Source organism: Choloepus didactylus, chromosome 1, assembly GCF_015220235.1.
Source record: "Choloepus didactylus isolate mChoDid1 chromosome 1, mChoDid1.pri, whole genome shotgun sequence".
Taxonomy (NCBI): Eukaryota; Metazoa; Chordata; class Mammalia; order Pilosa; family Megalonychidae; genus Choloepus; species Choloepus didactylus.
This window is the reverse complement of record NC_051307.1, coordinates 203313166-203333152: the sequence shown is the minus strand read 5'-3', so window position 1 is coordinate 203333152 and position 19987 is coordinate 203313166. Positions and strand designations below refer to the sequence as shown.

At 57.6% G+C, this 19987-nt stretch overlaps 1 protein-coding gene across 5 annotated transcripts in view; it reads left to right on the top strand.

The window, feature by feature from the left end:
* The window catches only part of CACNA2D2 (calcium voltage-gated channel auxiliary subunit alpha2delta 2), a 147868-nt gene that overhangs the window by 57102 nt on the left and 70779 nt on the right, over positions 1–19987 (top strand). The gene's annotated exons all lie outside the window — the stretch shown is intronic.

Below are 19987 nucleotides of genomic sequence, written 5' to 3'. Positions count from 1 at the left end.
AACTCAACACAGCATCTTTTCCCGAGACAGAAACTCTAGTACCATCGCGCCTGCTGGGTCATGTGACCCAGGCTGCAAGGCCACTTCCACCTCAACCTGAACCTGCTGCAGAGCCCTTTCCTGCTCTGGGCCTCCCTCAGAGCTGGGATATTTCCACACCCCTGGTGTGTGAGACAGAGTCATACTTCCAGATGTGAAATAATGCCATCTCCAGAACCCAAAGAGACCTACCAAGAATTTTGTTTTTTTCTTGATGGGAGATGCAAGTTGAAATAATTTGTTCCTTACATTGGAAATGATTCCCTGATATTTAATAGACTACTGTCTAGATTCCTTTGGACTTTATTTTAATAGAATGGAAGAGTTAACATATCCCTGAGGCAAGACAATAAGTATATACTATTGTCCATCTCACATATATGTGAACTGCTTCTGTTACTTCTTACTGATATGGTGGGGGTGGGTGGGTAATGCATTTGCCAAATCAATGGCCACATGCTTTGTTCCTAAGATCATATCAGGTAGCAGAGATACCACATCTGGCACAATAGCTGCAATTGGAGCTGCTACCAAGTTGAGCTGTTGATGATCCACTGTCATTCCCCAGACTGGTTTTTGTAGGGGAGTCAGTGCTGGTGAATGAAGTGGGAGTACGAAGGGAACCATCACCCCTGCTACCTGTGGGTCTTTAAAGAGGGCACCAAGCTCTGCTATTCTCCCTGGGATGTGATGTTTTTTGATTTACTACCTCAGTCAGGGCTGGGCTAAGAATCTGCTCACTATCTGGTTCCCATATGCTCCCACTCTGTTGGAGGAGCATGATGTACTTCAAATCCCTGAGTATCAATATTGACTTGGACCATGTGTCCAACAGTTCTTGAAATGCATGGGTATTCTCCTTTCGCCTTGGAACACCTGGAGGAAACATTACTATATACACTTGCTTTGGCATTATGGGTTCTTTCCCCATAGGGACCTGGCCGCTCCTTTATCAGTAGATTCCAGGTCTGAGACATGGCGCAGGCTCAATATCTGGACAAAAGATTATGGCTTTTTATTGGGGTAGCTGCCCTTGGCCTCCTCGCGTCTATCCTTGATGTCTTTTTGATGGTATAGCAATACCCTGTTGGCTGCCCAATTCTCTTGCCTCTCAGGGTGCCCTGCTGTATTAACCATCTCCACAGCTTTCTGTGGGTCAAGATTCCCCAGCTGCACCGTGACTTCACAGTTAAGGGTGAAAGGCTGCCCCCCATTCTCTTTTGTTGCCATCAGAGAGCCTGGCTCTGTGATAGCAGCATCTCCCCCCATCGTCCCTGGCTTACCAAGGACAGCCCCCACTGAGTTTCTGGGTGTGTGTGTGCCCTTCTCACCAGCACATTCTTTCTTGCTTTGGTGAAGTGTTCTCTGGGCCCTCCCATGGCACGTGGTCGGCTGGTGGGTTTTCTGGCCCTGGGTGGTATAACCACTCTAGTGCATCCACTTCTCTGAGGTTTGATCCCTTTCTCAACTGTCTGCTCTGGTATTTCTGGCAATTCTGCTTCTCTTAGTGTGAGCCATTGCTTTTTCCAGTGTCTCCTGAGGTCCCTGTTGGGGTGTTAAATCCTGTATCATGCAAGAGTGCTCCCGTATCAATAACCTCTCCCGTATCCAACTTTATGTTCTGCCATTCTTGATGCAGCACCTCAAGATCCAGGCCTAACCGTTGGCTAGGTCCCACAGTTTCTTTGGGATATACTCCTTTTTTCCTTCCCTTAGCAGGCCCAGCACTTCTTTGGGGTTGGTTATATTGTGACTTGACCCTAGTTTTTAGTGTGGTGGCTGAGGAGGGGTGCAGAGCCTGAGGTGGGGGGTGGTGGTGTTTTGCAAGGTGGAGGCCTCTGCATTACTTTCAACCAACAGGAAGTCCTAACCTTTAACAGGGAGGAGCAGGCCACTTCTGCAAGCTCAGGAAGTTTCCGGGGCTCTGGGGCTCCAGAGCTCCAGAGTTCTCCAGCACAGTGACCTAGATGTCCCCATCCCAAGACCCATCAGGGCTCTGACGTTGACATCATCAGCCTGCCAAGATGGAGACTGTCACCCCCTCTGGATCTCTGCCGCTCTTCTAATTAAGTCCCGAGCCTGACTCTCAGCTTTTTCTGCCTCTGGCTGCAGAAGATGAGTCTTTTTATATACCGCCAAGGGGCCTTCTGACTTTCACACTTCACCTTAAATTCGTGATTAATCACACTCAGCCTTTCATTGTCTTTCTCCAAAGCACTGATAGCCCCCAGAAACAGACACCCCATCCCACAGACCTTATAATTACCCCTCCCTCAAACCCACAAACACCTGAAATATTGCACCCTCCACAGGTATCCCATCCTGGTCCACAAGGGGTGAAAGTTCCATTAATTGCACCTTTACCGCACGCCAGGATGCCAGCGCTCCACTCGCCGCCCATGGCGGGGTCCTCACCACCAGCCAGACAGCGCCCACTTTAGAGCTGGCTCTCTGGGACCACTCCTGGCACTCTCTGTCGTGAGGTGGACTCTCTGGAATCAGACTCCAAGATGGAGGTTTGGGTGCAGGTTTTTACTGGGGAGTGCTTTTGGGAACCACACCTCTAGGGGCAGAGGACGCAGGACTGGATGGCAGGACAAGTAGGGCTGCCATGCGGACGCAATAGAAGCCTCAGCCTGTTTCACAGAGAGCCCCGGCGTTGGGGTTGGCCCCTCACAGTTGTCCCCAGTTGAGGCCAGGGGCCAGGGCTTTGCATTCTCCCCACCTCCACCTCCCTTCTGTCCAAGGCATCTCCTGGGGCGGGACTCAGCTAAGAGCAGGTGGCAGGCAGCGCTCAGAAGCTGGAGGAAAGTGGTCCTTGGCCCTGAATTGGGGATCCTGGTGGCACCCCACAGCATCCACTGTACCAGGGGTCCTCAGCAATCCTGGAGGGGTTGCTGACCCCCCTGGGGAGGCCTCAGGCCCACAGGGGATTGTCTACCTCCCTCCCCCTACAGTGACACCCCTACCCTGGGAGCCTAGCCTATGGGAGCCACGGGCACAGCTGCCACACCCCCAGCCTGGGACCTGGGAGCATACACCTGTCCAGCCACCACCCCTGTGCACTCCCCATGTCTCTCCACTGCTCGCTCTGGGTCCGCCCTTCTATCTCCTTATTCCATTAGCATGTGATAATTAACAGCAGGGCTGGGTCCCTCATTTGCTGGCAGGAGGGGGTTGCCTGTCGGCAGACACCACCAGTGGGTGGGAAATGGGGGTGATGGAAGGAATGGTGGCTCTCAGGGACAGGGGCCTCCAATCTGATAGGGGAGATGATCCCTGATCCCCAAAATCCCCAGCCTGATGGAGGAGGCCCATCCTTGCTGTCAGGGAGCCCCAGCCTGGTGGAGGAGAATACAGTGGGATGGTGGTAGGAGGAATCAGATCCTGATTCGAGTTGTGCCTCTCACCAGCTGAGACCTCAGGTGAATCCCAAAAGCTCTCTGTACCTAGTGGCCTCACGGGCAAAATGGGGCATTGCCAAGCCCTCACCTCCCAGGACTGTCAGGGGCGGCATCTGAGGGTGGCCCTGAGGCCCTGAGGCATCTGAGGGTGGCCCTGAGGTGCCTTGAGAGCTGTGCAGGGTGTGCACATGTGGGGCAGGCCACAGTCCACTCACCATCCAGAGGGGGGGGTCTTAGGGATTGGGGGCCTCTGGCCCCTGCAGCCGGCAGGCTCCCCAACCTCTCCCCGAACAAGGAGATGAAGGCCTGGGGTTTGAGGAAATGCCCAAAAGACAAATGAAGGCCGTGGCCACTTCCCGAGCTGGTGGTGCTAGTTGTGCGGGACTGGGGGGTGACGGCTGGTATCTGGGGGTACACAGGGTTTCCTGCCTCAGTTTCCTGGAGGAGGGGACGGGGAGCATGAGGTGAGTCAATAAAATCCTATCCAGTGTTTCTGGCTCCTTGTGATGAGTGAGACTGGCCAGCACTTGGTCGAAGGGTCAGAGGTGAGAACAAGTGTTTTTTGTGGAGGGGCGATTCAGGTCAGTTTAGCCATTCAGTGGGTTAATTAATTAGTGGCAGGTGGAGGCAGATTGGGTTGGCTTGGGGTGACTGCGGGACAGAGGGTTTTGTTTGCCCAACAAGCCACCAGAGAGTCAGGCCATCGGGCAGCCAGGGGAAGGGCCGTAGGAAACAATGCTGGAGGTGAACAGGGACAGGTGGCTGTCCATGGTGGAGGCACTGCAGGCCATCAGGGTGGACAAGGAGCCCTTGCAGAGGCCATGGGCTGGTCACTTTTGTCAAGGCCTCTGTAGGTGGGTGGTTTTGAGCACACCAGATGTGAACCACTCACCAGCAAGGGCCCCGTGTAGGCGGGGAGATGGCTGAGCCCAGCCCCTCGCCCAGGCCTGGCACAGGGTCCAAGAAGGTGGACGACGTCAGCCCGTGGGATTGGTGTGGTGGGATATGACGTGGGGCCTGGCGCCTGCGGGTGGGGCTGTGGGCCGGGATGAGGCGGCAGGCGAGGGGAGGGGGTGGGCTCGGGGACTGGCATGCACGTGGCAGGCGTGCCTTTTTAAAACGATCGTCAGCCTTAGTGTTCCAACAGCTTCTTTCACTTTGTAAAAGCCTTTTCTTTCGAAAAATAAAAGAAGATTGGAGGCAAGTACAATATTTGGCTGTGGCGGCTGCTAATTTGGCACTGAATATCACCTCCGCCTTTCTCTTCCTTGATGCCAGGCGTTCTTTCCCTGGCTCTGGGTGGGCGGGCGGGGTGACGGGGGTGCAGGGCGGGCTCCCAGAGCCTCTTAAGATGCGAGATTCATTTCCTTAAACACACATTGTCTCACTCCAATTTCACGTCCGAGCAGTTCTGGCGAGGAATTAGCAGCCCCTGGGAGAGGGCAGGCGGGTTCTGTTTACACGGGGTGGGGGGGAGGGAGGAGAAGGGGGTGCAGAGCAGCGGGCTTCGGGGCCCCCAGGGGACCTGGGTGGGGGGCTGCCTCACCTGACCAGAGGGCTCTCAAAGGGAGCCAGGCCGATCCTCCATAAAAGCAATACATAAATCCTGCCGCATTTTGGCTGTTCTGAGTGCTTGGAGGAGGGAGACTATGTAAAGATTTGGGAGCCAAATCGAGGCTCTTGGGCTTTCAACTCAAAAAAGACGTTGATGACTATTTGTCCCAACTCCCCCCTTAGACAGCAGGCTGAGACTAAGGGTCATCTGCTCAATGCCCATCTGTGACCCGGGGCACACTCGCCCTGGAGGCCCCCCTTTGCTTTGAGGCAGGCTCCTGGACCCCCCCACTCGCCTCTACCTGCGTGTCCCCTCCACAGGCCTTCTGAGTCCTGTGGTTGTGTGGGAGAAGCAGCTGTGCTCCAAGGGTGGCCCCAGGGACTCAGCCTCAGGTTTCCATCCTGGTCAGTCCCTGAGGTCAGCTGGACGGCCTTGGGTCCCCCACGAGAAGTGTGCCAGTCCGTCCTCTGGGCACAGGCTGCCACACCTCAGGCCGCTCCCCCCATCCCCGCTCTGGTCTCCCTTCTCTTCAAGGCACTGCAGCCCTTCTGTGTGTGAAGATGATCTTAGAGAGGAGTCTGAGGAGGGCAGTGCCTAGCCCTGCCATAGCGGTGCCCTTTTAGACAGCGTGACAGTGGCTCAGGGAATTTGGAGCCTCACTGGCTGGGCTTGTTTCTGGATGTCCTCCAAGGCTGGGGCTCCCTCTGCCCTCCCACTCCCCATAACCTGCAGACACCCCCTTCCCCTACCCCTCACCCCCACGCAGTCCTGGGCCAGGCTGGGCAGAGCCAAGGCACACTGCGGGGGAGGCGGCCGGTCACCCGCTCTCCCGGGCAGCTGCTCATTCATCACCTCTTAGGTGGGAGACCTGCTAATTTGTCAGCCCATTAGCTGGGCAGGCGCAGCATATGGACCCGATTTCTGCTGCCCTCTTCCCAGCCCACCTGGGAGAGCATCAGCTGGGTGCTGGGCTCACGGTGCAGCCGCGCTCCGAGTGCCAGCCTTGGATCCTGGGGAGCACTATTGTGCCCCCAGGCTGAGCCCCTCAGTGAGGCAGCCAAGGGATTAGCAGCTCTCAGCTTCTCCAAGGAATCAGCGTTTGGAGTTACATGATGGAGTCTCTAAGGCATGGGCTTAGGAGGGCCTCCTGCTTTTAAGAAACTTTATTTTTAGTGTTCAGAGGAAAACAATTTTTCTCACCCACCATCAGCAGGGAGGTCAGTTGTTCCCATGGGTTTCTAGATCCTCATGTCTTCGGGGGCTAGGGCAGGCAGGAGGGATTGCCCTGGGCCTCTCTCTGTTGCAGCCTGGAGTCTGGAAGGAGGGGGATGTGTGTCTGTGTCTGTGGGGGCAGCGTCTGGAAGGCACACCAGCCTGGGGTGGCTGTCCTGGGCCGGGATATATAACTGTGCTGGGCTCCAGTCCCTCTGAGGCAGTGGGCAGCAGAGCAGGGGGCTGGATCTGCTTGAGGACACCCTAGGCATGTACACCCAGATGCCCCCTGAGACCTAATGTGTGCTATTCTTGGACAGAGAGACACAGGGCCAAAGGGGACCCGGGCTGTGCTCAGAGAAGGACCACCCCCACCTCATTCATGGCGAGCCCTCCCACACACACACACGCACACCAGCATACACACACACTGGGACACGTACCTGGGGACACATGCTCACCAGGACGTGCTTGGGCATGCATTACACTCATGAGGACACCACCACCCTTCTCATGTGCACCATAGGTGAGCCTTTGTGTACACACACCATGTCATGCCTCATATATGCATGCCTTCCAACATACATGTGCAGACACATGCTCATGCACACACAGTGGCTCCTGCCTCACCTGGATTTGTGGTACAAGATATATTTGCAGATCAGTGACCCTAAACCTGCCAGCACCATAAACTCAAAGAGCCTGATGGGCAGGGCCTCACTGTGTGTTGGCAGCCCTGCAAAGCCTGGTACTGTGTAGGAGGGGTTCCCAGCCGGTTTTGAGGGTGGCCCCACAGGGCAAAGTGTGTCCCAGGCACAGCTGGCAGAGGGGCCTGTGCAGAGACTGCCTGGCCTGTGCCAGGCAAGCCTGAGAAGCAGGGCCACAGTTACTCCCTCGGGCTCTCTGGCAGGGGCATCCCTGGTGCTCCCCTGGGTTCTTAGGCTGGTGGGAGGGTAACAGGAACTCAGAGGGGCACTGGCCTGGGGAGTGGGGTAGGTTGTCATGTGGGAGAAGGGGCAGCCTGGAGGCCACACTGAGGGCCCAGCTGGTCTGGCATCTTGGCTTGGGGCTGGGGCTTCCTGCTTGGATGGCTGTGGCACATTGAGAAGAGTAGGCCTGAGCCAGTTCCAGTGGGGGTGTGGCAGCGCAGGGGCCTCAGTTGGATCCTGGAGGGGCTCAGAGTTCCCCAGGGTGGGGGAGAGGCCTGAGGCATGGAGTTCTGGGCAAGGAGAGGCTGCCCACCCTAATGAACAGGCAGGGAAACCAGAGAGGCCTAGGTGTGCTCAGAGACCCTCGGTGAGATCTGACCCTGGCCTCTTGTCCTGGACCTGCCTGCAGGCCCCAGGAGAGGGGGCTCCTTCCCCAAGATCGTGCCCAACACCCTGAATGACCTGGACCCATGGGCCCTACTCTGGGGGCCTCTGAATGGGCTCACTTTGAGGGGTCTCCTGGCAGGCTAGTGCCATGGACAGGGGGAGGAGGGACATAGCTTCCTAGCTCTTCTGTCCCTGCTGAGGAGGAAGTAGGGCCACCTAACGTAATCAGGGCAATTTGTTCCGCTCTTGTCCTCCTGGCATTTGTCACCCTCACCACCTCCTTGTTCAGGGAGCCCTTGACAAAGCTGGAAGCTCAGTCCTCCCTCCCTCCTGCTGGAATTGCTGAGCAGAGGACCCAGGAGCCTGGAGCATCATTGCCACTGAGACCTGATGGGCACTCAGGCCCCTGGAAAGTTGGAGGGCTGGTGGCGGGGCGGGGACCCTGGCCTTAGTTCCCCCAGCCTGCCAGAGGGGACCCATAGGTTTTCAGAGAGTTCACACCACCAGACCACCTCCCAATGCCCCAGTGGAGGAGCACAGCTGCCCCAGATTCCCAGTTTCTTATTGTTCCCTGGCCAGGTGTGCTTTCTCTGCTCATCCACGCACACCCCTGCCCTGGGAAGTCTTCTCTGACCTCCCTGGTGCACCAGGAGGTGCCAGGAACTGAATTCTGATCCTGGCCTTGCCCTACTGCTCACTCTTCCCTCTTTAGACCTCAGTTTACTATTCTGTATCCTGAAGTCCTGGATTTACAGCCTTGCAAAACCAGGGCAGTTTTCTGCAGGTAGAAACACCCCCTGGGCTGTGCCCGTCTGCCTGGCCTGGCTCAGATCTGTCCTTGTCCCCTCAGTCTCACTGGGCAGACAGGTTGGGTGAATGAGCCCTCGGGCCTGGTGGGCTCCTTGGGTGCAGGTGGAGCTGCTGAGTAGATCTGAGAATATAAATCAGAAGGCACCACACAGATGAATTAGGGGCTGTGCTTCCTGGGCAAAGTCGCCCAGATGCCTTTGAGTCAGGAGCTCTCCAAGGACATTCAAAACAGGATGAGGTTTGTGAGGCTCAGCTGACCACACAGACTTTCACAACTTTCATGGGGCAAGTGGCCCCGTGGCCATGACTGTAGGGCCAGAGTGGCTTCCCAGAGGAGGGTCCTGGGCCAGGGCTGGGGCTGATGAGGGTCACGGGAGCCCATGAGATGGAGACCATTTGCTGGGGATGTGGGGGGCAGGGTCTGAAATGGGGTTTGTGTTCCTGTATGTGGTTGGTCTGACTGAGTAGTCATCAAATCTCAGCTCCGCCAACTTCTCTATGTTGTCTCATCTGTGAAACGGGGACAACGCCTGGGGGCTTGCAAGGCTTTGCTGCAAGGGTGGTATGGAGGCTTGCCCAGGGCTTGGCACACACTCTGCCCCACGGTGGTGGCAGCCACTCCTGGGGTACTCACCACCCCCCCAGCAGCCCCCAGAGCTGGGCAGAGAGGAGATGGCCTACATAGAGTGGGGGCCCAGGCGCAGCCTCTGCCTCCTCTGACCACAGAATGCTTGCTTCGAAGTTCATGGCTCTTTGGACCACGGGCCTTCACAGTGTTTGCTGGTGTGGCCGAACAGTCAGTACTGTTTGCACAGTACATTTGCATTGCAAACACTGCTCACAGGCCCACAGAGGCAGAGAAGGTAAACGTGGGCCCGATCACGGGGGTTCTTGCATTTGTGAAAAGAGAAGCTAGAGTCAGGGATGCCAAGGATTGTCTCTCCATCTCCCCACTGTGAAATGAGGGGAAACTGAGGCACAGGGAGGGGCCAGGGCCTGCTCAGGGGCACCAGCTGGGTGGGTGCGGAGATCACTCCGGCCGGCCCCAGGCTCTGGGGCCCTCGTGGGGTGACCACACAGAATCTTTTGGGTCCAAATGTGGAAGCTTTCCTAGGAGAGCTGGGAGCACCTGTGAAGGATGAGAGCAAGTGACTTCTGTCTGGATGTGTGTCCTCAGTGTGTCCTCAGTGTTCACTTGTCCCCAAGGTGTGTTTTTCCCAGTGTGTGCAAGGCCTCTGTGTCTCAATCCTGTTTGTTTATGTATGCTCCTGACTTGTTTAACAGAAGATTTAAGGACACTTACAGACGTAAAATTCAAGAAGGGCCTACAAATTGGAGATAGGAGAAAAAGAAAAAAGAAAAACTAGGGGAGGGCCTAAGATAGAGCAGGGAGGTGCTGACAGAGGATGGAAACAAGATGGCCCAGCTGTGCTGTGCCACTTCAGACACTCCCTTGCACACCCACCATGGTGGGCTCCAACTCGGGCCTCGTGCTCAGCCTGCATCAAGGACTAAGAGGAAGGACCCCAGCTGGACCTCCTGGGGACCATGGTCCAGGGGCCCCTGTCAGTCAGGCCATGCCTTTGCCCCTCCAGGCCCAGCATCCACACCGGTAGGAGCATCTCCAGTGTTGCATCCAGCAGGAGGATTTAGGGCCATGACCCTCAGGTAGCCCCAATGACCTGGGGCCAGAAAAATCCCACAACTTAAAACGTTTCAGATGGCTAAAGACCAGCTTTTGAGGTGTGGAGGGGGCTGGGGCCACCAGGCATCCAGTGTCAGCGGACAGGTCTGTCTGGGCTGTGCACTTTTTCTATGAGCCTGAGGGTGAGTAGCTGAGCAGGATCTGCAGACAGCTTCCTGGGTGCTGGGTGTGCATTGGGGAGGTCTATACCTGTGACCTTGGGATGCAACGTCAGGTGCAAATGCCTAGAACTACATGTGTGCACAGGTACAGGCAAGACCCTGGGATGACCTTGCCCGGTGAGGGGTCCTTGACGCCCCGGGAGGCTGCAGTCACCTCCAGGGCTTACCTCCACCTCTGCTTTTTATCTCCCACACCTGCCGTGTGCAGCTCTACTGTGTGTTCACAAGAGCCGGGGGCCTCAGCAGGGCCTCCTGCTGGGATCAGAGCTGTGTCTGGTGCTGCTGTTATTAGGCACCGTCTTCAGCAGCAGATCTCAGCAGCAGAGAGCAGACTTCAGGGCTGGAAAGTTGGTCAGTGCTCCCTGCAGGGCATCGTGGGTGGGGAGGGCACTCAGGGTTTCAGGAGCAGCCCTTGAAGGGGGGCCCATGAGAAGCCAGCGACACCCCGCATTTGACCTTCCATCTTTGAAAACGCCCCAGATGACCCACCCAGCCGAGGGCTGTGTGGACTCAGAGTGAAGGCTTGTGCCAAGCCACATGGCTGGTAAAGGGCAGAGCTGGAATTCAAACCCAGGCCTCCTACCTCCCAGCTTGGCTTTCAGCCCTTCCTTAGAAGACACAGTGGCTTTGGTGCAGTGGGGCTCCAGGGGCTCCACTGTGGACAGGTTCTGACCTTCCCTGCACCTCAGTTTCCTCATCCGTAAGAAGCTGGCCGACTGCTGAGCCCCTCCTGGGTGCCCTGTCACAGGCCGTGGAGAGGGGAGGTGGATAAAGAAGAGTCAGGTGAGAACACCCTGCGAGAAGCCTGACAGGGTTCTCAAGGCAAGGTCAGTTTCTGGCCACTCTGAGCTCCCCAAGGGACCTGCCCCCAGCCCCTAAAGAGGGTTGCCCACCCCTGGGCTGTCAGGCCTAATGAGGGGACCAGCATGGAAGCGATGCCAGCTGAGGAAGCAGATTTGTTTCCTTCGCTCCCTGGTGCAGGATGACGTGCCCTTCAGAACTCCACGCCTCAAATCCATCTCACGAGGTGTTTATGGAGGTGAATTTCTGCCAGCTCTGGGAGGTAAGTGATAGTCATCTTAGATGAAATCTCAATAACCTATTGGAGCTGCGAAATGATTAGATTGTCCTCTGTGACCCACGAGGCTCCACTCGCTCCCAGGGACCCCTGTACCCCGACCCCTGCCAGCACTCTTGCTTCTGAGGGGCCATTGTGAGGGGCACAGCCAGGTTCTCATTCTTTGCCCACATCCCTGGCAGGTGGATAGAGAGAGCCTTACTCTAGCCCCCATTTTAAAGATCAAAAGATCAAAGCTCAGGAGGGAAAGGGACTGATGAGGGAGACAGCAGAGCAGCGGCCAAGCCCTGGGTCTCTCCCTGGACTGCTCTGGGGGCAGGACTCTCACCCGAGGCCACGCTGGGCCAGGGCTGCTCAGGGCAGTGAACCAGGGTAAAGGGCAGACCAGACTTGTTGGGGTGGGGATGGGGGGCTCTGAGGGACCCCCAGGTCCTGAAACTGAAGACTAGGGTCTGAGAAGCCCAGCACTGCAGGCTTCACTGCCTCAGGCGAGTTTTTCCATCTCCCAGAGCCTTGGTTTCTTCAGCTGTAAAATGGGAACAATAATGTACCTGCCTTGTAGGGTTGTTATCATAACGACTCCATGGGTTATGTATTGGGCCCTGTCATCATTGTCATTGTCCTTCTGCAGCTGATGCCAGGGGCACTGGGGGCGAGGAAGGCTGGTCCAGCGGGGCGGGGAGGCAGCAGGAGAGAGCAGAGCCAGGGTGGGTGGCACGGAGGCCCAGACGCCGGCACAAACAATCTGTTTCCATAAACATGGGCGGCCCACACCAGCCGTCGCCACAACGGCAACTTCTGCAAGTTGGGAAAGTGCGGGTATGTTTATTCGCACTCCCCCGTGCCAGCTGGTGTGCTGGGCACAGCTTTCCTCCCAGCTGCCTCGACAGCCGGCGGCTCCCAGCTCAGGGCGGTGGGGGATAAGCGGGGCCCTGTATCTTGCCTGCAGCTCGGTTCACCTCGGGCTCGAATTCCTCATTCCTGGTGCTATCCCGAGCCGAGCCAAAGTGAGAGGACTGGGGGCCCCAAGAGACTGCGGGGCTGGTGTCCATGTGGCCAGGCCACCCCCCAGCTCCCCTGCTCTCCAAGGCCTCCTGCAGCCCACGGCCCAGTCAACCAGTCAACCCGGGTGGACAAAGGTCTGGAGGCTGGGCCTGTCCAGGGACCCTTGTGCTGAGTTTAGGCAACAGTATCTCTCCAGCTAGGACCAGGCCCCCCTTCCTCCCTACACCCCATCTGCCTTCGTGGTAAATGCTTCCCACTGGGGTGTGGTCAGCACCCCGGCATCTCAGCATACTGGACCGACGGGCGCACATCGCAGGTGGGTGGGGTTGCAGGGGCCCCGGTGCCCCATGGGGCCCAGGATGCTGCTAACACCTTGTCTAAGTTCGGCAGTGGTGGCTGGAGGAGGTGCACACACCATCCCCATGAGGTCAAGGCAGGCTCTTGGCCGTGAAGGAGGTGCTGTAGTGCTGTATGCACCCACCATCAGGCCTGGGTCACGCATCTCAGACTCAAAGGGCAGTGGAGCTCAGAGGAAGGGGCTCAGGAAGAGACTCAGGGCATCTAGGCAGCACCCCGCAGCCCATGCTGGGGCTTCGACTTGTGACCTTGGGGATGCTCCATGGATGATGGAGACCTAGCCCTGTAACATTTACTTTTGAGGTAGACAGAAGTGTGCTCTGTGCTGACATGGGCGTGCAGGGATGCTGGAATGTATCTCCCCAGCCCCCCCTATTTGGGGTTGTCACTTCTATGGTAGGGACACCCCCATCAGATTCCTTCCTCACCCAAGCTGTCCTCAGAGCACCGCCCCCCCACTGTGACACCAAGGGAGCTAGACATCAAGGAAGGTAAAGTCACAAGCATGCATGCTTCACACAGGCACACGACCGCAGGAATGCTGAGATTATCTAATAATGCTGGGAGACTGTGGGTGAATCCCTCCTCTCATCCCTGACAGCTGGGCTTGCACACTTCCTGTGATGGGGAGCTCACTACCTTTCCAGGAGGTGCTTCCAGGGTTTGGGAGCTCTGAGTGGGAGAAAGTTCTTACAGTTTCCCCTGAACTTGAATCTACCCCTCCACTCAAAGGCGCCCTTGGGAACTTCAGAGTTGTGCCCTCAGGAACCTCAGAGAAAGGACCTCTCAACTGGGTGGAGGCTACAGCCCCTCCAGGACTGCTCTTGCCTGAGATATTTGGGTCTTAAAGCTGGAGGCCTCACTCCAGTTCAGGCCTGGAGTGGATGGATAATCAGAATTGCCATGGTTTTAAAGTCAGTTTGGAAATTTGCGTCTGCAGCAGAGGAGCAAAGACAGGGACCAGGAATGGGCCCCATGCTCTGCGCTGCTCCGAGGAGGTGCCGCCTCAACCCAGGGTCTGAGCAGCGGGGGCCACAGGCCCCGGAGCCGGCCAGGGAGAAGCGTGGGAGGTTGGCGCAGACTGGCCCCAGCTGGCTGGGAGGATTTGGTTTATTGTTTTTGTGCTGGGTTTGTGTCTCTTGAAAAACAAGAGATTGAGCCTTTTTATGACACGGATTTTACAGCATAACGAGGCGGTGTAATTTCCCATTCTCAGCGGCAAGTGCACTTTTTACACTAATTGCATAATTAGACATAATGTACTAATTGCCAGTAATGGATGAAAGTCAACTAAACTTTAACTTTAAAAAACAGGGAGGCGTTGCTGGGGGTTGGTGGCGGGAGCTTGGTGCCCCCTGTGAGTTTTGTGAAGGGAAACCTGTGACGGGAGCTTCTCGCAGCTGCCTCTTGGGGGCACAGAGCCACAATGCCTTCCACCACGTGGTCTAGAACACAACCCCTCCTCTCGGGGCCCTCCCCCTGAGTATCTCCCTCCCTTCCCCTGAGAACCTGTCACCCAGCCTCCCGTCTGCACCCCTACAAGCCCCTCTGCTTCTGCCACTGAAAGTCCATCAACTTTCCCTTTTCCCAGCTCTTGCACCTGCCTTACTACTCCTGCTGATGTCCCTTATCCCCTGTCCATCCCCAGATCTGGCAAACTCCTGTGCAGCCTTTCAGACTCTTCTCAGATGTCCTCTCCCTATAAAACCATCCCCAATCTTTATCTCGACAGCCTCCCTCTCCCATCCCCCCCCCCACCTTCCCAACAGACCAGCTTCTCTCCCAGGTGTCCCCTGCACGTCTCACCACTGCCACCCCTGTGCCATTAGCAATTTGAATGAGCATTTGTCCTTTCTGGATGGAGAGTCCAAGTGGGGCAGGAATGAGGTCTGGTCCATCTCTGCAGCCTCAGGCCCAAGAGGAGCCCTACAAGAGCCTGTGGCATGACGTGGAATGCCCCCGATGGAACATAAAGACAGGGGGTATGGTCGGGGGAGATGGTGCCAGTAAGAGGCCACCGGCCCAGGAGGATCACATTCTCACCGCCTCCAGGAAGCCCTCCTCCCACCTGCCTGCGTGTCCTCCATTGCAGCCCAGGCGGCCTGGCTAAGCCCCTGTGACCTTCTCCGGATGGAGGGTTCGTTCCAGGCAATCCCTCCTCGATGTGAAGGTTGGTAATTAACAGTGTGACAACCAACGCCACAAGGTTCAAACCCTGATTACGACAGGACACCATATACAGCTGACTAACCATGGGGCCAATGAACCACAGGGTGGTGGCAGCATGGGATGGCCACATGGGAACCCAGCGTGACAGCAGGTGAATGTCAGTGGCCGATGAAGCGTGTAACTGAGCGGCACATAATATCCCTGCCTGTGCACCAACTGTGTGCTCTGTGGCCTCCAGGGACCCCTTGCTCCTGCCCCTTCCGTAAGTCCCACCCCAAGTGGGTAAGGGAGGGGCTGCAGCCCTTGCCCCAGGGAGCTCTCAGCATGTACCTACTCCAGGGCCTGGTGTATCCACAGGGCAGCCAGCTTAGATATTCCTGCACCCACTGTAGGGCAGCCCCTTGGCTCTATCAGAAGCTGATCTGAGCTGCAAGGCCCAAGGCTAATTGGGTGGTGGGGAGAGCCTGGAGGTGCAGCCTGCCCTTGATCTGCCCTGAGTGCTCTTGTTGGAAGAGGGTCCCCAAGTACCCCGGCCACCCCATCTCTCCTCCAGTCCTTGAGGGTGGTTAGCAGCTATGTCGATAGCCTCAATTCTCCCCAGGACAACAGGAAGCAGGGCCAGGGAGCCCTAAGCTGATCACTCCCAGGTTCCCTGACAAACCTCCTTCCTGGCCCAGCTTCTGGTCCCTGAGCCAACAGGAGCCCCCATCCATCCACCTGCAGGCTCCCCCGATCACTGGCATGAGCGTACCCCATTTCGGCAGGTGACTCCCACCTCCGGTCCCGGACCCTGAGGCCTCTTCAGGCTGTCCCCTCCCCAGTACCTACCATCTCTAGCCCATTAGCTGCTCCCTACTTTAGGGGCCTGTTGGCAAGAGGGGCTGACGGTTAAGACCCCCACTCAGCTGCTCCTTGCAAGCTCAAGGAACAGACACTGAGAGATGTGGCCAGAGGGGGATTGGAGAGCAGCAAGGCCCACAGGGGCTGTATCAGGGGACTCAGGGCTCAAATCCCCCCAACCTGCCTGTGCCCTCCCCAGCACCCCAGGCAGGGGCAGGGAGAGGGGACCGGGATGCTGGTGCACCCGCCAAGACCCCAGCTGAGCCTGGGCCTTTGAGGAGACAGCCAGCGGCGGGGCTGAGTCTGCGTCAAATCGCTCTCGTTCCATTTTCTTTCTGATTTAATTTTCCGGAGATTAGGGCCCGTTCGCCTTCACTGTGGAGAGAAGCCTCGCACACATCTGTTTTTACTCCCAGGGTTAAGTGGTTGGTTAGTCGATCAGGCTGGTTTTGAGGGCCCGTCTTCCCCCACCTCCCTTCCAGAATGTCCCTCCCACCTTCCACCACCCCCAGGCCCCTTCCAGACCCACTAAACCCCCAGCTCATCTCTTGTGTCCCCTTCCCTAAAGACCTTAGCTTTCAAGTTTGAGGATAAATCCAGGGGCTAAAGCTATACAAAGGGTGGGACTTTGGATCAGATAGCTCTGGTTGGAATCCCAGCTCTGCTGTATGACTTAACCCCTCTGACCCCCACCTGCTAAATGAGGATGATCAGAAAGGACCCTCCTCGGAGGCTGCTAGAGGGCAGTGAGGTCAGGGTGTAAGGTGCCTGCCCTGGGAAACACTCAGTGAAGGGGTTGCTCCTGCTTCCAGGGTCCCTTCTCTCCTTCCCCTCCCTCCCCTCCTTTCCCTCTCCCCTCCCCACCTTTCTCCTCACCCTGGGCAGGTTGGGTGCTGGCTCGGGTCCAAGCCCCACTGTGCTAGCTTTCTAGGACTTTGCAAGGAGCCTGTCTGGCCTGAGTGGGGCCCGTCCAGGTCACCGGCTCTGGGCCTTTTGTCTCCTGTGGTGACTGTGTCTGCTCCAGGCCCCCTGGGGCTGGTAGCTGGACGCCTGCTCTCAGTAGCCCTGTGAGCCTCCAGGCTTCCTGTCCAAGGCGGCCTCTCCTCCACGTGTCCTCCAGGCTCACCTCTCATTTCTGTGGAGCTTCCCTGATCCTGGGGAAGCAGGAGGCTGGACAGGGGGCTCGGGGCCCTGAAGGAGGCATCGGCCCCCCAGACTCTGGGAATCCCCAGGCTGGAAGGCTGGCCAGACATGCTTCTTAACAAAAAGAATTGTTCGAACCGAGAGAGGGTTGGGGTTGGGGCCAGCACTGTAGCAGAGGGGATTAGGGGGTAGGGGAGAGGGACAGGTCTCAGCAACCGGTGGTGGTGGGCTGCCTTCCAGGGGAGGAAGCCATCAGGAGGATGATGCCCCAGGGGAGGAGGGGCTGCGGGTACATGGTACGTGGTGGCGGGAGCCAGGGTCTCTGAGCCGCCTCCTGAACTGTCCCTCGGGGCCTCAGCGAGCCCTGCTTTCCTGGTTCCTCAGCCCTCCGCCACTGTGCCCCTGCCCCACCACCATCCTACCATCCCCTCTGTGAGGTGAAGCCCCTGCCTCTGTCTCCCCCATCGCTTCTGGCTCGGAGCTGCAGCAACCTGCTGACCTGCCAGCCCCCATCTCTCTCCCCGTTCCAGGGGGCCGTGCAGGCTGTGCCGCCATGGGAGCTGTTGGGATTTTCCAATTAACTCTCTGGGCCAAGGACACCAGCGGGCATGGAGTCCTGCTGTGGGTTGTCAAGGCCCTGCACTCCGTGCGCACCGGCCTTTCTGCTGCTTCTGAGATGACCCCAGGGGCCAGGAGTGGAGGCTGGGGCTCGAGGGGGGCCAGCCCTGGGCAGGCTTCCTGCTCGGCTCTTCCCTGGGCTCTCCCCAGCTTCCTGCTGGGCCTGCAGGTGGAAAGTACCTCCCCAGACCCCATCAATGGAGAGAGGACCCATCCCTCAGGGCGGAGTCGTCTGCTGGGCTGTGTCACTGAGATCTCCCTGGGTCACAGGGCTCAGCTCAGGGCCCACCCCAGGGGAAGTGATGAGGGAGCGAGGCACCTGGGGCCTGCTGTCCAAGAAACACAGAAGGAATGAGGGCTGCTGCACCTCATCTGGAACTGGGGGACAGGCTTGGCTTGCGGCTTGATCAGAAACCATTTCCACCCACTTCCTTACCCTTGCTCTAGGGAGGAGTTAGGTAGGCAGGGAAAGACTGGGGGGAAGCAGGGGCAGCACAAGCAAATGTCTGGCCTTGAGAATCAACATGGGCTGGGGACCCAGGGGCCTGATTGGCTCAAGCAGAAGATGTCTATGGGCACATAATAGGTCATTTTGAGGGGCCCCAAATGCTGGCATCAGGGGCCAGCAGGAGGGGGCCATGATGGGGCCTTGGGTAGAAGTGGGACAGGAGGAAAGCATGGCAGATGCAGCCCCGGGCTCTGAGGAGCCACACAGCTCCAGGCAGAAGTGGAGGAGTCAGACGTAGGCCTGCCTGGCTCCAGAGCTCTGCTCTTGAACGTGGAATTGGGCAGGTGCATTTGCCAAGAGTCCACTGTGCATGGGCCCGGCACTTGAGGAGAGATGGAAGGGAGCTAGCTGGCCATGGCTGTGCCCTATCAGCAGCTTTCCTAAGTGTGGGCTCCCCCATTATCACCTCCAGACTGACTGAGGTGTAACCAACAAGGACAGGGTGGCTGGAGGAGGGGCTTCCAGAAGATGGGGAGCTGGAGGTGGGCAGATCCCTGGAGACCAAGGCTGCCTGCCCAGATCTGGGAGCTTTGTACAGCCCTAAGAGTGCAGATCTAGCAGGGACAGGGTGGGACAGAGCTCTGGGATCCCCTGTGCAAATTCTTATGATCCCAAGTAATAGCAGTAGTGACACAGTACAGGCCCCTTGCCACGAGTCATGCGGTCCTCAGCTGGCCTGTGCTCCCTCATTTAATAATCTGGAGACGGAGGTTCAGAGACAGGGTGACTCTTGGCAGGGTCCCCACTTCCAAGCCCTTGTCACCAGTCAGCTCCCCAGGATGTGGACTTGCCACCCAGAGACCCACTCCCTCTGTCGTCCCCAAACCTCAGCCCCTGTGTGGAGCGGCCGGGACCCCAGAGAGTTGCCGGGAGGCCTTCACAATCCAGCCTTGAATCCTGGATGGCCCTGACCATGGCATTCCCCGAGAATAACCTTGACAGGGAAGTCCCAAATATGGGAACTTAGTCCCCTGCCCAGAGAAGCCGGGCAGCTGTGCCCCCTGCTGGCGCCAAGTGGGCCAGGGTGAGCTTTGCAGAGGCATCAGCGAGTGTGGATGTGCCCGTGGCCAGAACACCCAGGGGCGGGATCCGGGAAGGCTAGTTCAGGGAGGGTGGAGAACTGGTTTTGCCACTCACAGTGGCCTTGCTCTGTCTTCTCCTGTCTCTGAGCCTCAGTTTCCCCAACAGTAAGATGCTGGGCTCCAGGCTCCCTATGTTTCCCCAGCAACCCCCAGGTTCCCACCCCTTCTCTGTCTCCATCACCGTCTCCCATCTGGGGGCCTCTGTCCCAAGACAGGGCCCACCAAGACCTGGTGCCCACTTGGGGCTTCCATCCTCCTGACCGTGCAGCCAGCTCTCGAGACTCGCCCCCTAATTGCCACTGCTCTGTGGGAAGGAGCGACTTCACCACAAATTATTTTGTTCTAAGAGAAGGATAAAAAGAAAAGAGAAGCTGGGAGGGATGGGGGTGCGGCAAGAGGAGGAGAAAATTGCCTGAGCCAAGCTGTGTGCGGTGCTTTAACCCTTGGATGGCCGGGCGCTGAGCGGACAGCCGGGCTGGGGATCTGGAGGCACTCGGTGCCCCACCCTGTCCCTCTGTCAGATGACAGAGGCTTTATCTCCTCACCATCACTCTGTCACTCTCCCGACCTTATCTCTCCCTGTCTGTCTCGCCTCTCATCAGCTGCCTCTCCCACCTCCTTATCCCCACCATCGCCTCCTCTCTCTCTCTCTGCATCCCTCTGCTTCCGCACAGCCCAGTGGCACAGGCTGGTGTCAGCGGTTCAGCCACGGCAGCTGGGCCTGTGACCTCTGGTGAAGGATCTGGTGATGCTGGGGTTACCTGGGTGAACACATGGACCCTTTCAGGCATGGAGACACATGCAGGGGTGTTCAATGCTTATACACAGACACACAGACATATGCATGTGCACACACCCAGAGACCCTGGCCATGGAAAAAGACACCCGCAGAAATCTGCTCCTGAGACTCACATGCAGGTCCCTGGGCTGCGCCTGGAGTCCCTAGCCCCACCCCCTATACTCAGGTACCTGCACACAGATGGGT